Below are 21252 nucleotides of genomic sequence, written 5' to 3'. Positions count from 1 at the left end.
GCGCAGCTCGATGCGTACCCCCTTCCCCGAATTGCAGACATGGTAAATCAGATCGCGCACTACCGCGTGTTCTCCACGGTGGATCTGAAGTTTGCATACCACCAGCTCCCAATCCGCCCGGAAGACCGCCACTACACGGCGTTTGAGGCAGACGGCCGCCTTTTCCATTTCCTCCGGGTCCCCTTTGGCGTCATGAACGAGGTTTCGGTGTTCCAACGAGCGATGGACCGAATGGTGGACCAGTACGGGCTGCAGGCCACGTTTCCGTACTTGGACAAAGTCACCATCTGTGGCCATGATGAGCAGGACCACGACGCCAACCTCCACCGATTTCTCCAAACCGCCCAAAAACTCAACCTCACCTACAACAAGGAGAAATGCGTTTTCCGCACAACCAGGCTAGCCATCCTCGGCTACGTCGTGGAAAACAGGGTCCGAGGGCCCGACCCTGACCGTATGCACCCCCTCCTACAACTCCCTCTCCCTCACTGTCCCAAGGCCCTGAAGAGGTGCCTTGGAATTTTCTCCTATTACGCCCAGTGGGTCCCCCAGTATGCGGACAAAGTACGTCCACTATTTAAGGCCACCCTCGTTCCACTGGAAGCCGAGTCCCACCAGGCCTTCAACTGCATCAAGGCGGACATCGCCAAAGCTGCGATGCGCGCGGTGGACGAGTCCGTCCCCTTCCAGGTGGAGAGCGACGCCTCAGAGGTCGCTCTCACCACCACCCTCAACCAAGCAGGCAGACTGGTAGCGTTTTTTTCACGCACCCTCACCACCTCCAAAATTCGACTCTCCTCGGTTGAAAAAGAAGCCCAAACCATCGTGGAAGCCGTGCGGCACTGGAGGCACTACCTCGCTGGTAGGAGGTTTACCCTCGTCACCGACCAACGATCGGTTGCCTTCATGTTTGACAATACGCAGCGGGGCAAGATCAAGAATGATAAGATCTTGAGGTGGAGAATCGAACTCTCCACTTATAACTACGATATAGTATATCGTCCTGGGAAGCTCAATGAGCACCCAGATGCCCTGTCCCGCAGCACATGCACCAGGGCGTAAGATGACCGACTACGGACTTCCGGGTGCGGCGATGACCAGCTGAGTCGCACGTTTCGGCAGCTCCCGGTGGAACGGACTTTTGGGCTCTTAATAAGAGCCCCAACGGCAATTTTAACGGCTAAAAGTACTGTGCGGTGAACCAGAAGGGAATCCCCCCTGGATACGGATGAAAAAAGGAGAGGAAGGTGGCCGGATTGCGGTGGATCCTTTAGAGCAGCGGCAATGAAGGCAAGCAAAAACCAAGATGGCGTCGGAAGGTGGCCGTTTAATATGGGGCCCTGAACAACACGAGTTTTTGAAACGCTGCGTGGAAGAACTTAAAAAGGAAATGAAGAAGGAGCTGTTGGCCCCGATATTACAGGCGATCGAAGGGCTAAAGGAGGAGCAAAAGACCCAGGAGCGGGAGCTTCGGGTCGTGAAGGCAAAGGCTGCCGAGAATGAGGACGACATACAGGGCCTGGTGGTGAAGACGGAGATGCACGAGGCACACCATAAATGATGTGTGGAAAGGCTGGAGGCGCTGGAGAACAACGCGAGGAGGAACAACCTAAGGATTCTTGGTCTTCCTGAAGGTGCGGAGGGAGCGGACGTCGGGGCATATGTGAGCACGATGCTGCACTCGTTAATGGGAGCGGAGGCCCCGGCGGGTCCGCTGGAGGTGGAGGGAGCATACCGAGTGATGGCGCGAGGACCGAGAGCAGGGGAAATTCCCAGAGCCATAGTGGTGAGATTCCTCCGTTTTAAGGATAGAGAGATGGTCCTTAGATGGGCAAAGAAAACTCGGAGCAGTAAGTGGGAGAACGCGGTGATCCGCGTATACCAAGACTGGAGTGCGGAGGTGGCGAGAAGGAGGGCGAGCTTTAATCGGGCCAAGGTGGTGCTTCACAAAAAGAAGATAAAATTCGGAATGCTGCAACCGGCAAGACTGTGGGTCACATATCAAGGGAGGCACCACTACTTTGAGACGGCGGATGAGGCGTGGACTTTTATCGTGGAAGAAAAATTGGAATGAGCGGGTTATTAAAAAAAGAACGTTTGAAACAAAGTGGTGGGGCGAGTATGGGGGGTGAAGGGGGGGTAAAAAGGGGGGAAAGAGGAGTTTTATGTTATTAATCCTGCGATGTGGCAACTTTTCTCCCTTCCACAGGAGGTGGTGGGAGGAGGAAAGGAGGTGGAGGAGATGGGGCGTTGGCCATTGGGGGCGGGGCCAAGGGGGAAGCGCGGGCTCGGTTCCTGCGCTATGATAATCATGGCGGGAATAGGGAAGCAGGAAGGAGGGGGCGTCGCACGGTGCGAGCCGAGGTCACGGGGGGAAGCCGAGGTCGGCCAGAGTTTGCTGACTTCTGGGAGCAACATGGGGGGTGTAACTACGCTAGTGGGGGATCTAGCGGGGGGGGGGGAGGAGGGGGGAATTATTGGGCTGCTGCTGCTGGGGAGAGGGGGGAGCTGGTATGGGGTGGGATGGGCGGGGGGCACCGCCTGGGGGGGACACAGCTGCGTGGGAACCGGGTGAGGAGCTGGAAAAAGGGGATGGCTAATCGGCAAGGGGGGGGGTAAAAAGCCCCCCAACCCGGCTGATCACGTGGAATGTGAGAGGGCTGATCGGGCCGATAACGAGGGCACGGGTACTCGCACACCTTAAGAAACTTAAGGCAGACGTGGTTATGTTACAGGAAACGCACTTGAAACTGATAGACCAGGTGAGGCTACGCAAAGGTTGGGTGGGGCAGGTGTTCCACTCGGGGCTAGATGCGAAAAACAGGGGGGTGGCTATATTAGTGGGGAAGCGGGTAATGTTTGAGGCAAAGACTATAGTGGCAGATAGCGGGGGCAGATACGTGATGGTGAGTGGCAAACTACAGGGGGAGATGGTGGTTTTGGTAAACGTATATGCCCCGAACTGGGATGATGCCAATTTTATGAGGCGTATGCTAGGACGTATCCCGGACCTAGAGGTGGGAAAGTTGGTAATGGGGGGAGATTTCAATACGGTGTTGGAACCAGGGCTGGACAGGTCGAGGTCCAGGACTGGAAGGAGGCCGGCAGCAGCCAAGGTGCTTAAAGATTTTATGGAGCAAATGGGAGGAGTAGACCCGTGGAGATTTAGCAGACCTAGGAGTAAGGAGTTTTCGTTTTTCTCCTATATCCACAAAGTCTATTCGCGAATAGACTTTTTTGTTTTGGGAAGGGCGTTGATCCCGAAGGTGAGGGGAATGGAGTATACGGCTATAGCCATTTCGGATCACGCTCCACATTTGGTGGACTTGGAGATAGGGGAGGAAACAGAAGGGCGCCCACCCTGGAGAATGGACATGGGACTAATGGCAGATGAGGGGGTGTGTCTAAGGGTGAGGGGGTGCATTGAAAAGTACTTGGAACTCAATGATAATGGGGAGGTCCAGGTGGGAGTGGTCTGGGAGGCGCTGAAGGCAAGTGGTTAGAGGGGAGCTGATATCAATAAGGGCACATAAAGGAAAGCAGGAGAGTAGGGAACGGGAGCGGTTGCTGCAAGAACTTCTGAGGGTGGACAGGCAATATGCGGAGGCACCGGAGGAGGGACTGTACAGGGAAAGGCAAAGGCTACACGTAGAATTTGACTTGCTGACAACGGGTACTGCAGAGGCACAGTGGAAGAAGGCACAGGGTGTACAGTACGAATATGGGGAGAAGGCGAGCAGGTTGCTGGCCCACCAATTGAGGAAAAGGGGAGCAGCGAGGGAAATAGGGGGAGTGAGGGATGAGGAAGGAGAGATGGAGCGGGGAGCGGAGAGAGTGAACCGAGTGTTCAAGGCATTTTATAAAAAATTATACGAAGCTCAACCCCCGGATGGGAGGGAGAGAATGATGGGCTTTCTGGACCGGCTGGAATGTCCCAAGGTGGAGGAGCAGGAAAGGGTGGGACTGGGAGCACAGATTGAAATAGAGGAAGTAGTGAAAGGAATTAGGAGCATGCAGGCGGGGAAGGCTCTGGGACCGGATGGATTCCCAGTTGAATTTTACAGGAAATATGTGGACTTGCTCGCCCCGCTACTGATGAGGACCTTTAATGAGGCAAAGGAAAGGGGACAGCTGCCCCCGACTATGTCTGAGGCAACGATATCGCTTCTCCTAAAAAAAGAAAAGGACCCGCTGCAATGCGGGTCCTATAGACCTATTTCCCTCCTAAATGTAGACGCTAAGATTCTGGCCAAGGTAATGGCAATGAGGATAGAGGATTGTGTCCCGAGGGTGGTCCATGAGGACCAAACTGGGTTTGTGAAGGGGAGACAGCTGAATACGAATATACGGAGGCTGCTAGGGGTAATGATGATGCCCCCACCAGAGGGGGAAGCGGAGATAGTGGTGGCGATGGATGCCGAGAAAGCATTTGATAGAGTGGAGTGGGATTATCTGTGGGAGGTGCTGAGGAGATTTGGTTTTGGAGATGAGTATGTTGGATGGGTGCAGCTGTTGTATAGGGCCCCAGTGGTGAGTGTGGTCACGAATGGATGGGGATCTGCATACTTTCGGCTCCATAGAGGGACAAGGCAGGGATGCCCTCTGTCCCCATTATTGTTTGCACTGGCGATTGAGCCCCTGGCGATAGCGTTGAGGGGTTCCTAGAAGTGGAGGGGAGTACTTAAGAGGAGGAGAAGAACACCGGGTATCTCTGTATGCGGATGATTTGCTGTTATATGTAGCGGACCCGGCGGAGGGGATGCCAGAGATAATGCGGACACTTCGGGAGTTTGGAGAATTCTCAGGATATAAACTGAACATGGGGAAAAGTGAGTTGTTTGTGGTGCATCCAGGGGAGCAGAGCAGAGAAATAGAGGACTTTCCGCTGAGGAAGGTAACTAGGGACTTTCGTTACTTGGGGATCCAGATAGCCAAGAATTGGGGTACATTGCATAGGTTAAATTTAACGCGATTGGTGGAACAAATGGAGGAGGACTTCAAGAAATGGGACATGGTATCCCTGTCACTGGCAGGGAGGGTGCAGGCGGTTAAAATGGTAGTCCTCCCGAGATTCCTCTTTGTATTTCAGTGCCTCCCGGTGGTGATCACGAAGGCTTTTTTCAAAAGGATCGAAAAGAGTATCATGAGTTTTGTGTGGGCCGGGAAGACCCCGAGAGCGAGGAAGGGATTCTTACAGCGTAGTAGGGATAGGGGGGGGCTGGCACTACCGAGCCTAAGTGAGTACTACTGGGCCGCCAATATCTCAATGGTGAGTAAGTGGATGGGAGAAGAGGAGGGAGCGGCGTGGAAGAGATTGGAGAGGGCGTCCTGTAGGGGGACTAGCCTACAAGCTATGGTGACGGCCCCATTGCCGTTCACACTGAAGAAATACACCACAAGCCCGGTGGTGGTGGCGACTTTGAAAATTTGGGGACAGTGGAGACGGCATAGGGGAAAGACAGGAGCCTTGGTGGGGTCCCCGATAAGAAATAACCATAGGTTTGCCCCGGGGAGAATGGATGGGGGATTTGGAATATGGCAAAGAGCAGGAGTAACGCAACTGAAAGATCTGTTTGTGGATGGGAAGTTCGCAAGTCTGGGAGCGCTGACCGAGAAATATGGGTTGCCCCAAGGGAATGCATTCCGGTATATGCAACTGAGGGCTTTTGCGAGGCAACAGGTGATGGAATTCCCGCAGGACAGAGTGATCTCAAAGACATGGGTGGGGGACGGTAAGGTGTCAGATATATATAGGGAAATGAGGGACGAGGGGGAGATTATGGTAGATGAGCTGAAAGGGAAATGGGAAGAAGAGCTGGGGGAGGAGATTGAGGAGGGGCTGTGGGCCGATGCCCTAAGTAGGGTAAACTCATCGTCCTCGTGTGCCAGGCTAAGCCTGATACAATTTAAGGTGTTACACAGGGCGCATATGACTGGAGCACGGCTCAGTAAATTTTTTGGGGTAGAGGATAGGTGTGCGAGATGCTCGAGAAGCCCAGCGAATCACACCCACATGTTCTGGTCATGTCCGGCACTACAGGGGTTCTGGGTGGGGGTGACAAAGGTGCTTTCGAAAGTAGTGGGGGTCCAGGTCGAACCAAGCTGGGGGTTGGCTATATTTGGGGTTGCACAAGAGCCGGGAGTGCAGGAGGCGAGAGAGGCCGATGTTTTGGCCTTTGCGTCCCCAGTAGCCCGGCGCAGGATACTGTTGATGTGGAAGGAAGCCAAGCCCCCGGGGGTGGAGACCTGGATAAATGACATGGCAGGGTTTATAAAGCTGGAACGGACTAAGTTCGTTCTAAGGGGATCGGCTCAAGGGTTCACCAGGCGGTGGCAACCGTTCGTCGAATACCTCACAGAAAGATAGAGGGAATGGAAAAGAAGAAGGCAGCAGCAGCAGCCCAGGGGGGAGGGGGGGGGAGGGGAGGGGGGGGGGAGGAACCAGAAGGACTCTCAGGGTTGTTAATATATATGTATAATATGTATAGATCGTTGCTATAAATAATTGTATATTGGACTGTTAAATCATATTTTTGGAGAGTGTTTATCTGAGACAAGGCAGTTGCCATTTAGTTTTAGTTTTCGTTTTTGTTATATTTTATTTATTCTTTGTTTATAAAACAGGTCATTGTTATTTATACTGTTATATTATTGTGTAAAGGATACACAATGTACTGTGATGGTTGACCAAAAACTTTCAATAAAATATTTTTTAAAAAAAGATGACCGACTACGGGCTATCCACGATGACCTCTGCCACCCGGGGGTCACCCGGCTCGCCTATTACATCAAGGCCCGCAACCTGCCCTGCTCCACCGAGGAGGTCAGAGCCATAACCAGAGACTGCCAAATCTGTGCGGAGTGTAAACCGCACTTCTATCGACCAGATAAGGCCCACCTGGTAAAGGCATCATGGCCCTTTGAACTGCTCAGTATCGATTTCAAAGGGCCCCTCCCCTCCAATAACCGCAACACGTACTTCCTTAACATCATAGATGAGTTCTCCCGCTTCCCGTTTGCCATCCCCTGCCCTGATTATGACCACCCCCACTGTCATCAAAGCCCTGCATAGTGTCTTCACCCTGTTTGATTTCCCCAGTTATGTCCACAGCGACAGGGGCTCGCCGTTCATGAGCGACGAACTGCGTCAGTACCTGCTCAGTAAGGGCATTGCCTCGAGCAGGACTATCAGTTATAACCCCAGGGGAAACGGGCAGGTGGAGAGGGAGAACGCGACGGTCTGGAAGACCGTCCTACTGACCCTGCGGTCCAGGAATCTCCCAGTTTCTCACTGGCAGGAGGTCCTCCCTGATGCGCTCCACTCTATTAGGTCCCTCCTTTGCACAGCCACAAACCAGACTCCTCATGACAGTTTGATTGTTTTCCCTAGGGGAGCTACCTCAGGGGCCTCGCTTCCGTCCTGGCTGATGACACCGGGTCCAGTCCTCCTCCGAAAACATGTTCAGAGCCATAAGACCGACCCCCCGGTAGAGAGGGTCCAGTTCCTGCACTCCAACCCACGCTATGCATACGTCGAACACCCCGATGGCCGGCAAGTTACCGTCTCCCTCCGGGACCTGGCGCCTGCAGGCTCCAACACCATGACCACTACTGCATCCCCCACACCATGTCCCGTCCAACCTACCATGTTCAGCGCCCCCACCCCTATATGGTTCCCGCGCTCCCTCCCACCCGCCGCACCTGTCCACAGGAATGAAGCTCCGGAAAAGCCGCTCCCGGAGTCCACGCCTGTGCCAGCTCCGGACCCACTTCCACAGCCACCCGAAGCGGCTGCAACACCAGGCTTCGGCAGTCGCAACGTACGATCCGGGCACCGGACCGACTGAATCTATGAGCCTGTCACCCCTGCCGGACTTCATTTTTTAATCAGGGGGTGAATGTGGTGAATGTATAATTACTGATAATTCACCAGTGCACTGTGTTATTTTATTAACCCTGTGGGCTCTACCTATGGGCCATTGTGTGGCTTCACCCACAGAAGATATGTTGGGGCATGTATGGGCTCCGCCCATAGCTCCACCCCCTTTACAGGAAGTATAAGAGCTGCTGACCTGCGGGGCCGCCTTCAGTGTTGTACCGGTCACAGGCAGGCTCAGTTCTAAGCTGATTAAAACCACGGTTTACTTCTCCACGTGTCTTCGAGTGAATTGATGGTCGCATCAAACAGCAAACCCAAAAAAGGACCCCCGCCAAACCGGAGGGGCCAAAAATCCCCCAATCCCTACCCCCACTTCAAACATGTTCCCAAACATTACGAAGTGCCAGCACCCCGGGTCCCAAGTATTGTCCACTCCATTCTCCCCCAGTTTATGTTCCTTAATGAGGTCTTTGGCCATTTCTGGGGTCTCAAAATAATACTCATGGCCTCCGAACGTCACCCGTAATTTCTCCGGGTAAAGCACCCCAAACCTGATCTGCCGCCGGTACAGCACCGCCTTGGCCTTGTTGAACCCTGCCTGCCACTTAGCCAACTCGGCCCCGATGTCCTGATAAATTTGGATCTTGTTCCCTTGCAACTCGCAGGTACGCTTCTCCCTGGCCCAATGCAATATCTTCTCTTTCTCCACAAATTTGTGGAGTCTCACGATAACTGCCCACCGCGGCTTCCTAGCTCTAGGCTTCTGCCTCAGGAACCTGTCTGGCACCCCTTCTGCCACCAGCCCGGCCAGCATCTTCGAGACGTACCTCGTGGCACTCATACCTTCCACTCCTTCAGGCAGGCCCACTATTCGCAGGTTCTGCCTTTTCGGGGTGTTCTCCTGCTCTTTCACCTTTGCCGTCAACATTTAACAATGTTGCGACCCCTGCACCTCCACACACTTCTCCACCCGCTCCATCGAACCCTTCAGGGGTGCCACAGCTCCTTCGATGGCCTTCGAGCAATCCTCCTGCATTTCCTTCCTCTGCTGCCAAAATTCTTCCTTAATAAAAACCATCAATTGCACTATCTGGGGCTTTCCACCTTGCATCAGCCCTGCCCCCGCAGCCATCCTTGCACTGGCTGCTGCTGCACCACAGGCCTCTTCCAACTCTTTTGCCTGATCTCTCATCGTCATCTGCCAGGTTTGGTAACCAGCAAACATACCAGTCCCGAGAGAAACTACTCCTCCAACCTTCCCCTCTGCCTTTTCATCAAAATTCCACCTAGTATTGAGTAAAAAGAGCTACTTTCTGTGCCTTCAAGCTGGAGCTGCCCTGTGTGCAACCACTCACACCATGGCCGCCACCGGAAGTCTCAGTTACGGAATATCTGATGCGCCTTTGCAAGTTTGCTGAACATTGTGACTTCGACCCATCCCTTGTTTGGTGGCATTAACAATATGTCGACTCAAAGATGTTAGCGGAACTGGCCTTGGATCTGATAAGGGCCATAGAACTGTTGTCCTCCTGCGAGAATGTGGAAAAGGGGTCCAAGAGCTTTCAGGGTTCTATGGATTACAATGTACACAGCGTTGACGCCCCCATTTCAATGAGTGACCCCCCCCCCCCCTCTCCAAGGATAGGGCTTACCCAACCCAGTCGCCACCAAAACATCCCACTGAACAATTTCTGCTTTAACTTGTCGCACTTCCCCCAAACCAAAGGCATGGCTGAGGGTACCCCTATGGGTCCCAGTTTTGCCCGACTCTTTATGGAGTATGTAGAATATTCATTGTTCCAGTCCTACTCTGGCCCCCTCCCACAAATCTTTCATCGGTACATCAACAACTGTTTTGGTGCGACTCTATGTTCTCGTCTGGACCTGTAAATATTTATCAATTTTGCTTCCAATTTCCACCTCTCTAACACCTTCACATGGTCATCTCCAACACCTCGCTTCACTTCCACGACCTCTCTATCTCCACTTCTGGGGATAGACTGTCCATTAGTGTTCATTCCAAGCCCACGGACTCCCACAGCTGTCTTGACTACTGCTCTTCACACCACACCTCCTGAAAGGACTCCATCCCATTTTCCCAATGTCTTCGCCTCCGATGATGCCACTTTCCAGAGAGTGCTGCTGACATGTCTTCCTTCTTACTTAACCGTGGTTTCTACCCACTGTGGGTGCCACCTATGCTGTCACTCATTCCTCGCCCTTCCAGAACCAGGATAGGGCCCCCCTTCTCCTCACTTTTCACCCTACCAGCCTCTGCATTAAAAGGATCATCCTCTACCAGTTCGAGCATAATGCCATCATCAACCCATCAAACACATCTTCCCCTGTCAGCATTCCGTAGGGACCGTTCCCTCTGGGATACCCTGGTCCATTCCTCCATCAGCCATAACATCTCACCTCTTCCCATGCATTCATAGAAAGGGCAACACCTGCCCCTTAACCTTCCTGCTCACCAACCAAGGGCTGAAAGCATTCTTTTCAGGTGAGGCAGCACTTCATGCGCCTTCTTCAATCTGGTCTGCTGTATTTGTTGCTCCCAAAGCAGTCTATTCTATAGTGGGGAGACTAAACACAGACTGAGTAACTGCTTTGCAAAACACCTTTGGTCCGTCCGCAAGCAGGACCCAGACCTTCCTGTCACTCGCCATTTCAACGCACCGTCCTGCTCTCATGTTCACATCTGTCCTTGGCCTGCTGCAATATTCCAGTGAAGCGCAACGCAAACTGGAGGAACAGCACCTCATCTTCCGATTAGGCACGTTACAGCCTTCCAGACTTAACACTGAGTTCAACAACTTCAAACTGTGAACTCTCTCCTCTACCTTCATCCCTTTTTTTATATTTCTATCAATTTATTTTTGTTTCTTCCCTCCATCCATTTTTCTCTCACCATTGTCTCCCCTCCCCCCACCCCACCCCACCTAGGCCTTCTGTTCCCTTTTCCAAGTTGTCCTTTGACGCTCTGCTTACCCCTGTTCTGCCATTAACACATTCTGATGTCTTCATGTGCGCTGATCAGCAACCTTCTTTGTCATTATCACCACCATATACATTCCCTTTGCCCACAACATCTTTGTCAATCTCCACCTATCGCTGGCCCTCTATCCAGCCCCACTGCTTTACGCTCCCCCTCCAAAACAGTGTAAATCTGATCTTATTTCCAGTTCTCTCTAGCTTTGACAAAGAGTCATCCAGAATCAAAACTTGAGCTCTGTTCTCTCTCAACAGGTGCTGTCAGACCTGCTGAGATTGTCCAGCATTTTGTTTTTGCCACTAAAACAATGTGGTGGTCAGACCTGATGGCCACAGGTCACCACAGCTCGACAGGACATCTCCCCAGAAGACAATGAGCTAATTTTTTCTCAAGCAATCATCTTCCTCAAAACTTTGCAGAGAGTAAATGAAACTCTACACATAAGCACAGAGGTGTGCCCTGAATTGCTATTCTCACCCTCTTAATTGTATCTGGGAAATGTTCTGTTCTGTAATCTAGTTAATTCCCATCCATGGTTCACAAGTGCAGCTTTAAGCATCTGTGATAAATGCTTGTAATATTTGTGCTGATAGCCTTTGCTGACTGACGCTGTGATGTAGTGTGTTTAGCACTGCCGCTTAATTGTGGTCTTAAATGGTTAATGATTGCTGAGGGCATCTGGAATAACGGCAGTGAGCACAAAGACTTCCAGTGTAGCAAACCACAAAGATCCTTATTTAGAGTCCTAAACTGTGGCTCCTTGAGAACAATGACATAGTGTCCATGTGTTTGGAGGCTGTTGTTAGCCTTTCGAAGTAGGTCAACTCTTGGCAGATCATCACAAACCAATCCGCTGCCTGGTCCATAACCACTTGTGATAATAAATGATCCATGATGCAATGCATTCTGTGGATTCATGAACTTAACAAAGAGATCTTGATTTGGGCGACAGCCATATCTCAGATGTAATTAACTATTCCAGGTCCAACACGTCTGCTTTTAGCATGAAACAGCTTTATTTAGTGGTGCAATGATCTTTTAACACTTTCAAACTCACAGATGATTTCTGTGAAATATGCCATAAGTTTTGTTTGATCACTAGCAGGACCATCCTACTGACAGTTTCTACTGCTGTTCTATCTGTTAGTGAAAACATGCCAACTGGACTGACGTAAACGACAATCGATTGCTTTGGTTAGGTCCTACCATTGCCCCATAAAGATGACAATGGGCTGTGTCAGTGGAATTCCCAAGACTGGCTGCTGTGGTAGAGACTGTAGGAGGTCTGTTAACCCAGTTAGCTGGATGGCTGGTTTGTGATGCGAAGCAATACTAACAGCGTGGTTTCTATTCCTGTAGGCTCTCAACCTTGTCCTTGTCTGAGGTGGGGTGACAGGCTGCCTGCCTGCCCGCCCACCTTCTCACCCGCCTGCCTGCCTGCCCGCCCGCCTGTCTGTGGTCCTCCAGGATTCATTCATCTCACTTTGCCACTCTGACACCAGACAGCCAATCCTGGCTGACTCTTTTATACATGATTTTACCATAATTAGCCAATCAATACCCAACATATGTTCCTGTTATTACCTTAAGCTACTGAGTATTGAACATCCATCAACAAAACCTATTTGATACAAACAGGTTGCAGGAACATTCTGAACCAGAACACAGATTTGGAGTTTTGTCAATCAGATTTAGTTTTGCTTCAGCTCATTTATGCACAGCTTACATTTCACTAAAGGTGAAGTTACTTTCTACTCTTGTTTTTAAAAAAATCTTATTCGGAGGAATACAAGCTGCCCAGTGGGAACGGGTTCCGATACTTACAGGTCCAGGACTTTGTGAGGAAGCATCCTTTCCCGATTTGCCACCTTCAGGACTACATTGCCCCTTAGTGTCCAAAGATTAAGTGGGGTTGCTGGGTTACAGGAATGGGGTGGAGGTAAGCTCTTTCAGGGGTGTAGACTCGATGGGCCGAATGGCCTCCTTCTACACTGTAAATTCTATGATTCCATGATCTGGCAACCTGAGAATCTAGATCATGTAAAATGCGGTAGCATTGTGGATAGCACAATTGCTTCACAGCTCCAGGGTCCCAGGTTCGATTCCGGCTTGGGTCACTGTCTGTGCGGAGTCTGCACATCCTCCCCGTGTGTGCGTGGGTTTCCTCCGGGTGCTCCGGTTTCCTTCCACAGTCCAAAGATGTGCAGGTTAGGTGGATTGGCCATGATAAATTACCCTTAGTGTCCAAAATTGCCCTTAGTGTTGGGTGGGGTTACTGGGTTATGGGGATAGGGTGGAAGTGTTGACCTTGGGTAGGGTGCTCTTTCCAAGAGCTGGTACAGAGTCGATGGGCCGAATGGCCTCCTTCTGCACTGTAAATTCTATGAAATCAGCAAGTGAATGCGAGGAGCCGAAGTTTCATAAGCACCAGTAGGAATTCAGCCAGGAGTAAGGCAAAGGCCTCGCCTGGTGTGAAAAGGATCATAACAGCCTGAGAAAGAATTAGGGAAACAAATAACAAATCAAAGAGGAATCTGGGTCACAATGAGCTGATACTCAAGACAGCACAGACAAATCCATTCAGGCCCTTATCTGGATGGTGACCAAGATTAAAGAAAATACAGAGAATACATTTAATGATTTCAACTGCAATCATCTGGCAGTGACAAATCTGAGAAAGAAATGTGAAATTTAAGTATGTAATGCTCTCGATTTTTCGTTGCATGTGGAACTAAAAGTCAAATAGACCTAGAGATGAAGGAGAATTATCTTGGAGCTCTTCCAAGAAGGTAAGACTCTAGGATTAATCACTCAAAAGGAAAATTAGGAATCATAAGTTGTCCAATGATGGCAAATGTACTGCCACTTCTAAATACCAAATAAGAAGCAATAAAAAAAAACTTAAGGCTGGATCCTCCGATTTTGAGGCTATGTCCGGAGGAAGTGTCTGGTTTTACGACAGAAATGTTGGTGCTGCCCTCGCACCGATGCTCCAACCAATGAGGGGCTAGCAGCCGCATCACGTAAAACGCATGGCCTTACCGATATAAACGTCTGGAGAATTGATGGGACCGTGGCCATGCATGCGCGTGACAACGACCTACAGCGATCACGCCGTACAACATGCCAGATGGTGCCCCCTGGGCACCCATGCGCACCCCCCCGGGCCAACCCCGCCAATCACCCCAGCCCTCACTGAAGCCCTCCCAGCCAGCAGCACGGCTCCCCCCCCCCCCCCCCCCACCCCACCCCGCCCGACTGTGCTGCCGCTGACACAGTCTGCAGCTGGCACGCCAGGTTCATAAAAGCTGAGAGCACATATCCCCCGCGACGTGGGGTGCTCAGCCCATCAGGGGAGGAACATCGGAGGAGGGCCTTCAGGTAACGTCCTGAGGCTATCCCAACGGTGTGCGATGTACTCCTCGATGATGCCATTTTGGATGGGGAGGAGCGTCTGAAAAGGAGCACCACCCCCGATTCAGTCGTAAACAGGGATTCTCCGCCCGATTGCGATATCGGCGTCAGGCAACGGAGAATCCCGCACCTAATATTTGAAACTCACAGGTCGGGATTTTCTGCTCCAGTTTTTGTGGGCGGGTTTGGTGACGGGAGCAGAAAGTCTCGCAAGGTGCCAAAATCGCATTTTACGTCGGTGGGAAATCTCACTGCGATTGTCTCTTCCCACCACCAATGACGTAACGGGTTTCCCACCATGAAACGTTGGGAACCTTATTTCCATCTCATTATTAGGCCTCCCCACAGGTACCTGTTCAAAAGCCCACCCATGGTGGCGTGACGTCACGGTGTGCTTCACTACTTTCAAAATGACTATACCTGGTGGACTTCCAAGGGGAGTTTGGAGGTGAGCACTGTAGCCACTTAAATTGGCCAACTCACAATTCAAAATGGCGAACGGCAAAGGCTAATGGGAAAGTCAGCCAACAAGACAAAAACCAGCAGCTGCAAGTTTGCTGTGTATTTCCAGACAATATCGATACCAGCGAACATCAGCATAACAAAGTAACAGCCATCTGCATACTGTTGAGCAATCCCCGGGAACAATAAACAACATCTTGGACACACAAAGCAAAGCCAGACGCCTCGGCGCCAGCAGGAGCCAACACAAAGGAGGTGAATGAGCACCTCAAGACCGCCCATCGACCAGGGAACCGCTCCAGTATTGGAGAAAATCGAACCAAGCGATTGGGACAAAGTCCAATCACTTGGGACCAGGTACAGGGTCCGCCCCGAAAGGCGGGAAGCCCCTGGGGACTATAAGAGTTGAGCCCCAAGTTCAAATCGCTCTCTTCACCTCTCTTCACCTGCCCTTCACCTGCTCTTCACTCTCTTCTTCCTGCCCGGGTCACCCAGCAACAAGAACCAGCATTGACCGTGACCGGTGCAGTGAAGACCGACAATCGTAAGTCTTAAGTCAACACTCGCTACGAGATAGGCGCTCCTAGCTACCAATCCGTACCAACTTCGAATCCCGCAGACTGAGAACCCGAACGAAAGGCCATTTGTTCCCCTGACCTGGTGGGCCAGTCCAAAGTTAAGTATAGGCCTATTAGTTCTAGAAGTAGCTTAGATGTAGAATTTGTGCATGGGTAGCGATTACTGTGTATAATAAATGTGCTTTGATTTAAATCTTACTAATCGGTGTATTGGATTATTGATCATTACTCGGGCTTGAACCTCGTGGCGGTATCATAAAGATACCTGGCGACAAGAGAGAAAAGGTAATAAAACAGAGCAATTGAACCAAGGCAAAGTTAGCAACAGCACACAGATTGAAAAGTGGAATAGCTGACTCAGAGGGGTGAGAGGGCAACAGGATAGGTCTCAGGAGTTGCAGGAGAGGTGTTGGGGTATCAGGACAGGCATGCGGGGGCACTGGGAAATACTCAGGGTATTGGGAGAGGCCACTGGGTATCTGGAGAAGCCTCGGGGATCCCTGGGGAAGCATGGGGGGGATCATGGAATACTTGGAGACACTGGGAGGGTATCGGCAGAGGCCTCGGGGTTATGTAAAAAGAGTGGGTGTTTCCATTAGAGGCATGCGGGGAGAGCCTAGGAATTGCTCAGGGGTACCGGGAGAAGCCTTGGGGTGACTGGCAAAGGCTCTGGGGCTATAGGGGGTGAAGGTTCTGGAGCTACAGTGGTGAAGGCTCTGGGGCTGAAGGATGCAGGGTTAAAATCACTGCTGAATGGGCCGATTAAAAGGTCACGGGTGTTCGCGCACCTCAGGAACTTGAAAGTGGGGGTAGTCTTTCTGCAGGAGACGCACTTCTGTGTAAAGGACCAGGTTAGGTTGAGGAAGGGGTGGGTTGGGCAGGTTTTCCACTTGGGGTTTGATTTGAAATCGAAGGGAGTGGTGATTTTAATGAGCAAAAAAAATGGGATTTGTGAGTGCGAAGGAGGTGAGGGATCCGGGTGGGCGATATGTGATTGTGAATGGGGTATTGGAAGGGGCACTAGTAGTGTTGGTAAATGTGTATGCCCGAAATTGGGATGATGTTGGTTTTATGAGGGGGTTGCTGGCAGCGATCCCAGATTTGGCCACAGACCAGTTGATCATGGGAGGAGATTTTAACTGTGTCCTAGAGCCAAGCGTGGATAGGTCGAGCCCCAGGTCGGTGGGTAGGGTACGAATGGCAAGGGAGCTGGGGGGTTTATGGAGAGGGTGGGTATGGTGGATCCATGATGCTTTCAAAACCCATGGGGAAGGGAGTATTCCTTCTTTTCGCACGTCTATAAGGTGTATTTGAGAATTGATTACTTTGTGGTGAGTCGGGAAATCTTGGTTGGGGTGGAGGGGGCAGAGTTTGCGGGGATAGTTATCTCGGACCATGCACCCCACTGGCTGAAGATTCGGTTTAGATCGGCAGGAGAGCAGAGGCCGGGGTGGAGGTCTGATTCGGGGTTATTGGCGGAAGTTTTTGTGATAAGGTGCGGCCGGCGATTAAGGGGTATGTGGAATTGAATTAGAATGGGGAGGTGTCGTCGGCCATTTTTTAGGAAGCGCTGAAGGCAGTAGTCCGGGGGGCAATTATTTTGTGCGAATAGGGAAAGGAGGGAGGAACATGACCATCTCGTGAGCGAGATAGTGGAGGTGGAGAGGGTGTATTGGAGGGTGCCCACCGCAGGAGGATTGACGAGAAGGAAAAAGTTGCAGGGGCAGTTTGACAGGTTGACAACGGGGATGGCAGTAGGGAAACTGTGGAGGGCAAGAGGGGTGCAATTAGAATATGGAGAGAAGGCAAGCCACATGCTTGTGCACCAGCTGCGGAGGCAGGCTGCGTCCAGGAAATTATTGCAGATATGGACTGGGGAAGATAAACAAGGCGTTTAGGGAGTACTACCAGGGACTGTACGAGGCGGACCCGGGGGGGAGAGAAGTGGGACATGGGACGGTTTCCGGACAAGCTGGAATTTCCTCAAGTGGAGGAAGCAAAGAGGCAGGCATTGGAGGAGCCCCGAGGTCTGAGGGAGGTGTTGGATAGTATCAAGGGTATGAAGTCGCGAAGGCCCCTGGGCCGGATGGGTACCCGATGGAGTGATGAATCCGTCAAGGGCTCTGGTATCGGAGGTGGTGGGGTCCATGGATGCGGAGAAGGCATTTAATCGGGTGTAGTGGTGGTACTTGTTCCAGGTTTTGGGAAGGTTTGAGTTTGGGCTGACATTTGTAGCATGGGTGTGTGGTGTTGGGTGTTCTAACACACAGAAGAGCCAACACAGTTGCATATGGTACAACACTTGTTTATTTAAACTCACTATTTACAACTTGGTCTTTGCACTCTGCACGTGGGGGGCTCCCTGCTTGTGGTGTTTCAACAGCTCTTTCATGCTTCCTTCTCCCCAGACCTACTGACCTCCAGGTGTCGTGCTCGTGCTTTTTATGTGGTTGGTGTTCTTGTCTGTGATTGGTTGTGGTGTTGTGTACTCTGATTTGCCTGTTAGTGTGTCCATCATGATGTGTGTGTTTGAATATCATGACATCCCCCCTTTTTACAAAGATATGTGCCTACGTGGTAATAAATATGATCGTGACGTGAGTGCATCTAAGAGTGTGTGTGTGTCGTGTGCAGCATGTGTCTATGACGGAACTATGTACATGGGGCGATGTCGAGTGCGTCACATGAATCCAGTTGTACCATAACATAACAGAAATGCGAACGAGAGAAGAAGAAAAAAAATTTTGAACAGTTGTCCAGTCCGACGACATCTGGAACGATAAACAACAACAGGTTATCATGTAAAATTGTCCAACTTATTAAACATATGAACTGTATTATAAGTCCATTCTAATGGGTTTGCGACGAATTCGGGTTGACCGCCTTAAGGGTGGATCAAGAACCACCGGCTGCTGTGCAGGCATGGCCATGGGTGGCGATGGAAAGGGCGTGATGTGCGGCAGCTCCACAAAGTCATCCTCGGAAGCCTGTTGAGGATCTGGCGTGTTGTGTGGCTGTGAACGTGGAAGTCGGCGAAGGGCGCGCCGATTGCGGCGACGCACGGAACCATCCGGCATGCGAACCAGGAACGAGCGGGGAGCCACTTGTCGGAGGACTTCGGCCGGTGCTGACCAGCCACCATACGGTTGATGGACGCGTACTTTGTCTCCGGAGGACAGGGGGGGCAGGTCCGTCGCTCGTGTGTCGTACCGACCTTTCTGGCGATCACGCTGCAGTTGCATGTCCCGAAGAACCGCCTCATGGTCTGTTGTCGGTGCCAGGACGGAAGGTACCGTCGTCCTGAGGGAGCGACCCATTAGTAGCTGCGCTGGCGAGAGGCCCGTGGATAACGGGGCCGATCGATAGGCCAGCAAGGCAAGGTTAAAGTCCGATCCGGCATCAGCCGCCTTGCACAGGAGCCGCTTTGCGATGTGGACACCCTTTTCAGCCTTCCCGTTCGATTGTGGATGCAGAGGGCTGGATGTCACATGAGTGAAACCATATGCTGCGGCAAAGGACGACCATTCACGGCTGGCAAAACAAGGTCCATTGTCTGACATGACAGTCCTTGGAATGCCATGGCGAGCAAACGTTTCCTTGCAGGCCCCAATGACTGCGGACGACGTCAGATCATGGAGAGGCATGACTTCCGGGTAGTTTGAGAAGTAGTCTATAATAACAATGTAATCTCTGCCGAGCGCGTGAAATAGGTCAACACCCACCTTCGCCCAGGGGGACGTCACCATCTCGTGTGGTAGAAGTGTTTCCGGAGGTTGCGCCGGCTGAAACCTCTGACAGGTTGTGCAGTTGAGCACCATGTTGGCTATGTCTTCATTAATACCCGGCCAATATACCGCCGCCCGGGCCCTTCGTCTGCATTTTTCGACACCCAAGTGGCCTTCGTGTAGTTGACGAAGAATCATCTGGCGCACACTGTGTGGAATGACGATCCTATGCGATTTCATAAGGACCCCGTCTATATTGGTGAGATCATCTCGCACATTGTAAAACTGGGGGCACTGCCCTTTTAGCCACCCTTCCGTCATGTGGCGCATCACTCGCTGCAGCAGAGGGTCAGTCGCCGTCTCTGCGCGTATGTGGGCCAGACAAGGATCATCAGCTGGCATATTTGCTGCTGTCAGAGTCACGTGTGCCTCAATTTGACGCACGAACCCCTCCGCATCTGGTGGTGTGCTCACTGCTCGGGAAAGAGTGTCCGCCACTATGAGTTCCTTCCCCGGAGTGTAGATCAGTTCAAAATCGTACCTCCTGAGTTTGAGTAAGATGCGCTGGAGGCGAGGAGTCATGTCGTTCAGGTCTTTGTTAATGATGTTGACCAGGGGGCGGTGGTCAGTTTCGACCGTGAATCGTGGCAGGCCATACACATAGTCGTGGAACTTGTCCAGTCCAGTTAACAAGCCCAGGCATTCTTTTTCGATTTGCGCGTAGCGCTGTTCGGTAGGGGTCATGGCTCGTGAGGCATACGCAACCGGGGCCCATGATGACGTGCTGTCTTTTTGCAGGAGTACCGCTCCAATACCAGATTGGCTGGCGTCTGTTGAGATCTTTGTAGGGCGAGTCGCGTCAAAGAAGGCCAGCACTGGTGCCGTGACCAGTTTGTGCTTGAGCTCCTCCCATTCCTGCTGATGCGACTGGTGCCAGTTGAATTCCGTCGATTTTTTTACGAGATGGCGCATGTTTGTTGTATGAGAAGCCAGGTTGGGAATGAACTTCCCAAGGAAGTTGACCATGCCCAGGAATCTTAAGACAGCCTTCTTGTCAGCCGGTCGTGGCATGGCTGTGATGGCGCTAACCTTGTCTGCATCGGGACGGACCCCGGACCTTGAGATGTGGTCCCCGAGGAATTTCAGCTCCGTCTGGCCGAAAGCACACTTCGCACGGTTGAGACGCAGGCCATTTTGCCGTATGCGGGTGAAGACACGTCGAAGACGATGCATGTGTTCCTGCGGAGTGGTGGACCAAATGATGATATCGTCCACATATACACGTACCCCTTCGATGCCTTCCATCATCTGCTCCATAATGCGGTGGAATACTTCAGATGCCGAAATGATGCCGAATGGCATCCGGTTGTAGCAGAATCTGCCAAAAGGGGTGTTGAATGTGCATAGTCTTCGGCTGGCCGGGTCCAGTTGGATCTGCCAGAATCCTTTGGACGCATCCAATTTAGTGAATATGTTGGCTCGCGCCATCTCGCTGGTGAGGTCTTCTCGTTTTGGGATGGGATAGTGTTCCCGCATGATGTTGTTGTTCAGATCTTTTGGATCTATACATATACGGAGCTCGCCAGAGGGCTTCTTTACACAGACCATGGAGCTGACCCATGGCGTGGGCTCCGTGACCTTGGATAGGACCCCTTGGTCCTGAAGAATCTGCAGTTGTGCCTTGAGGCGGTCTTTGAGAGGCGCAGGAACCCTGCGAGGTGCGTGAACGACAGGGATGGCGTCCGGTCTGAGTCGAATCTTGTACGTGTGTGGCAATGTCCCCATGCCTTCAAAAACCTCCTGGTTGTGAGCGAGGAGGGAATGGAGATTCGCGTGGAACTCAGCATCCGGGAAGTCGGATATCTCATCTGGAGAGAGAGACATGATGCGCTGTACCAGGTGAAGGACCTTACACGCTTGTGCGCCCAGTAACGAGTCCTTTGATGAGCCCACAACTTCGAAGGGGAGTGTGGCCGTGTACCCCTTGTGAGTCACCTGTAGCTGGCAAGATCCTACGGACGGGATAACGTTCCCGTTATAGTCAACCATCTTAAGCCGGGATGGTGTGATGAGTGGTTTGACCTTCATGGCCTGGACTGCAGAGTAAGCAATCAGGTTGGCGGATGCGCCGGTGTCCAGACGGAAGGCGACGCGCGATCGGTTGACCGTCAGGGTGGCACACCACTCATCGTCTGGATT

The sequence above is a fragment of the Scyliorhinus torazame genome, chromosome 10 (genome assembly GCF_047496885.1).
Source record: "Scyliorhinus torazame isolate Kashiwa2021f chromosome 10, sScyTor2.1, whole genome shotgun sequence".
Lineage (NCBI taxonomy): Eukaryota > Metazoa > Chordata > Chondrichthyes > Carcharhiniformes > Scyliorhinidae > Scyliorhinus > Scyliorhinus torazame.
This window is presented reverse-complemented; position numbering follows the sequence as displayed.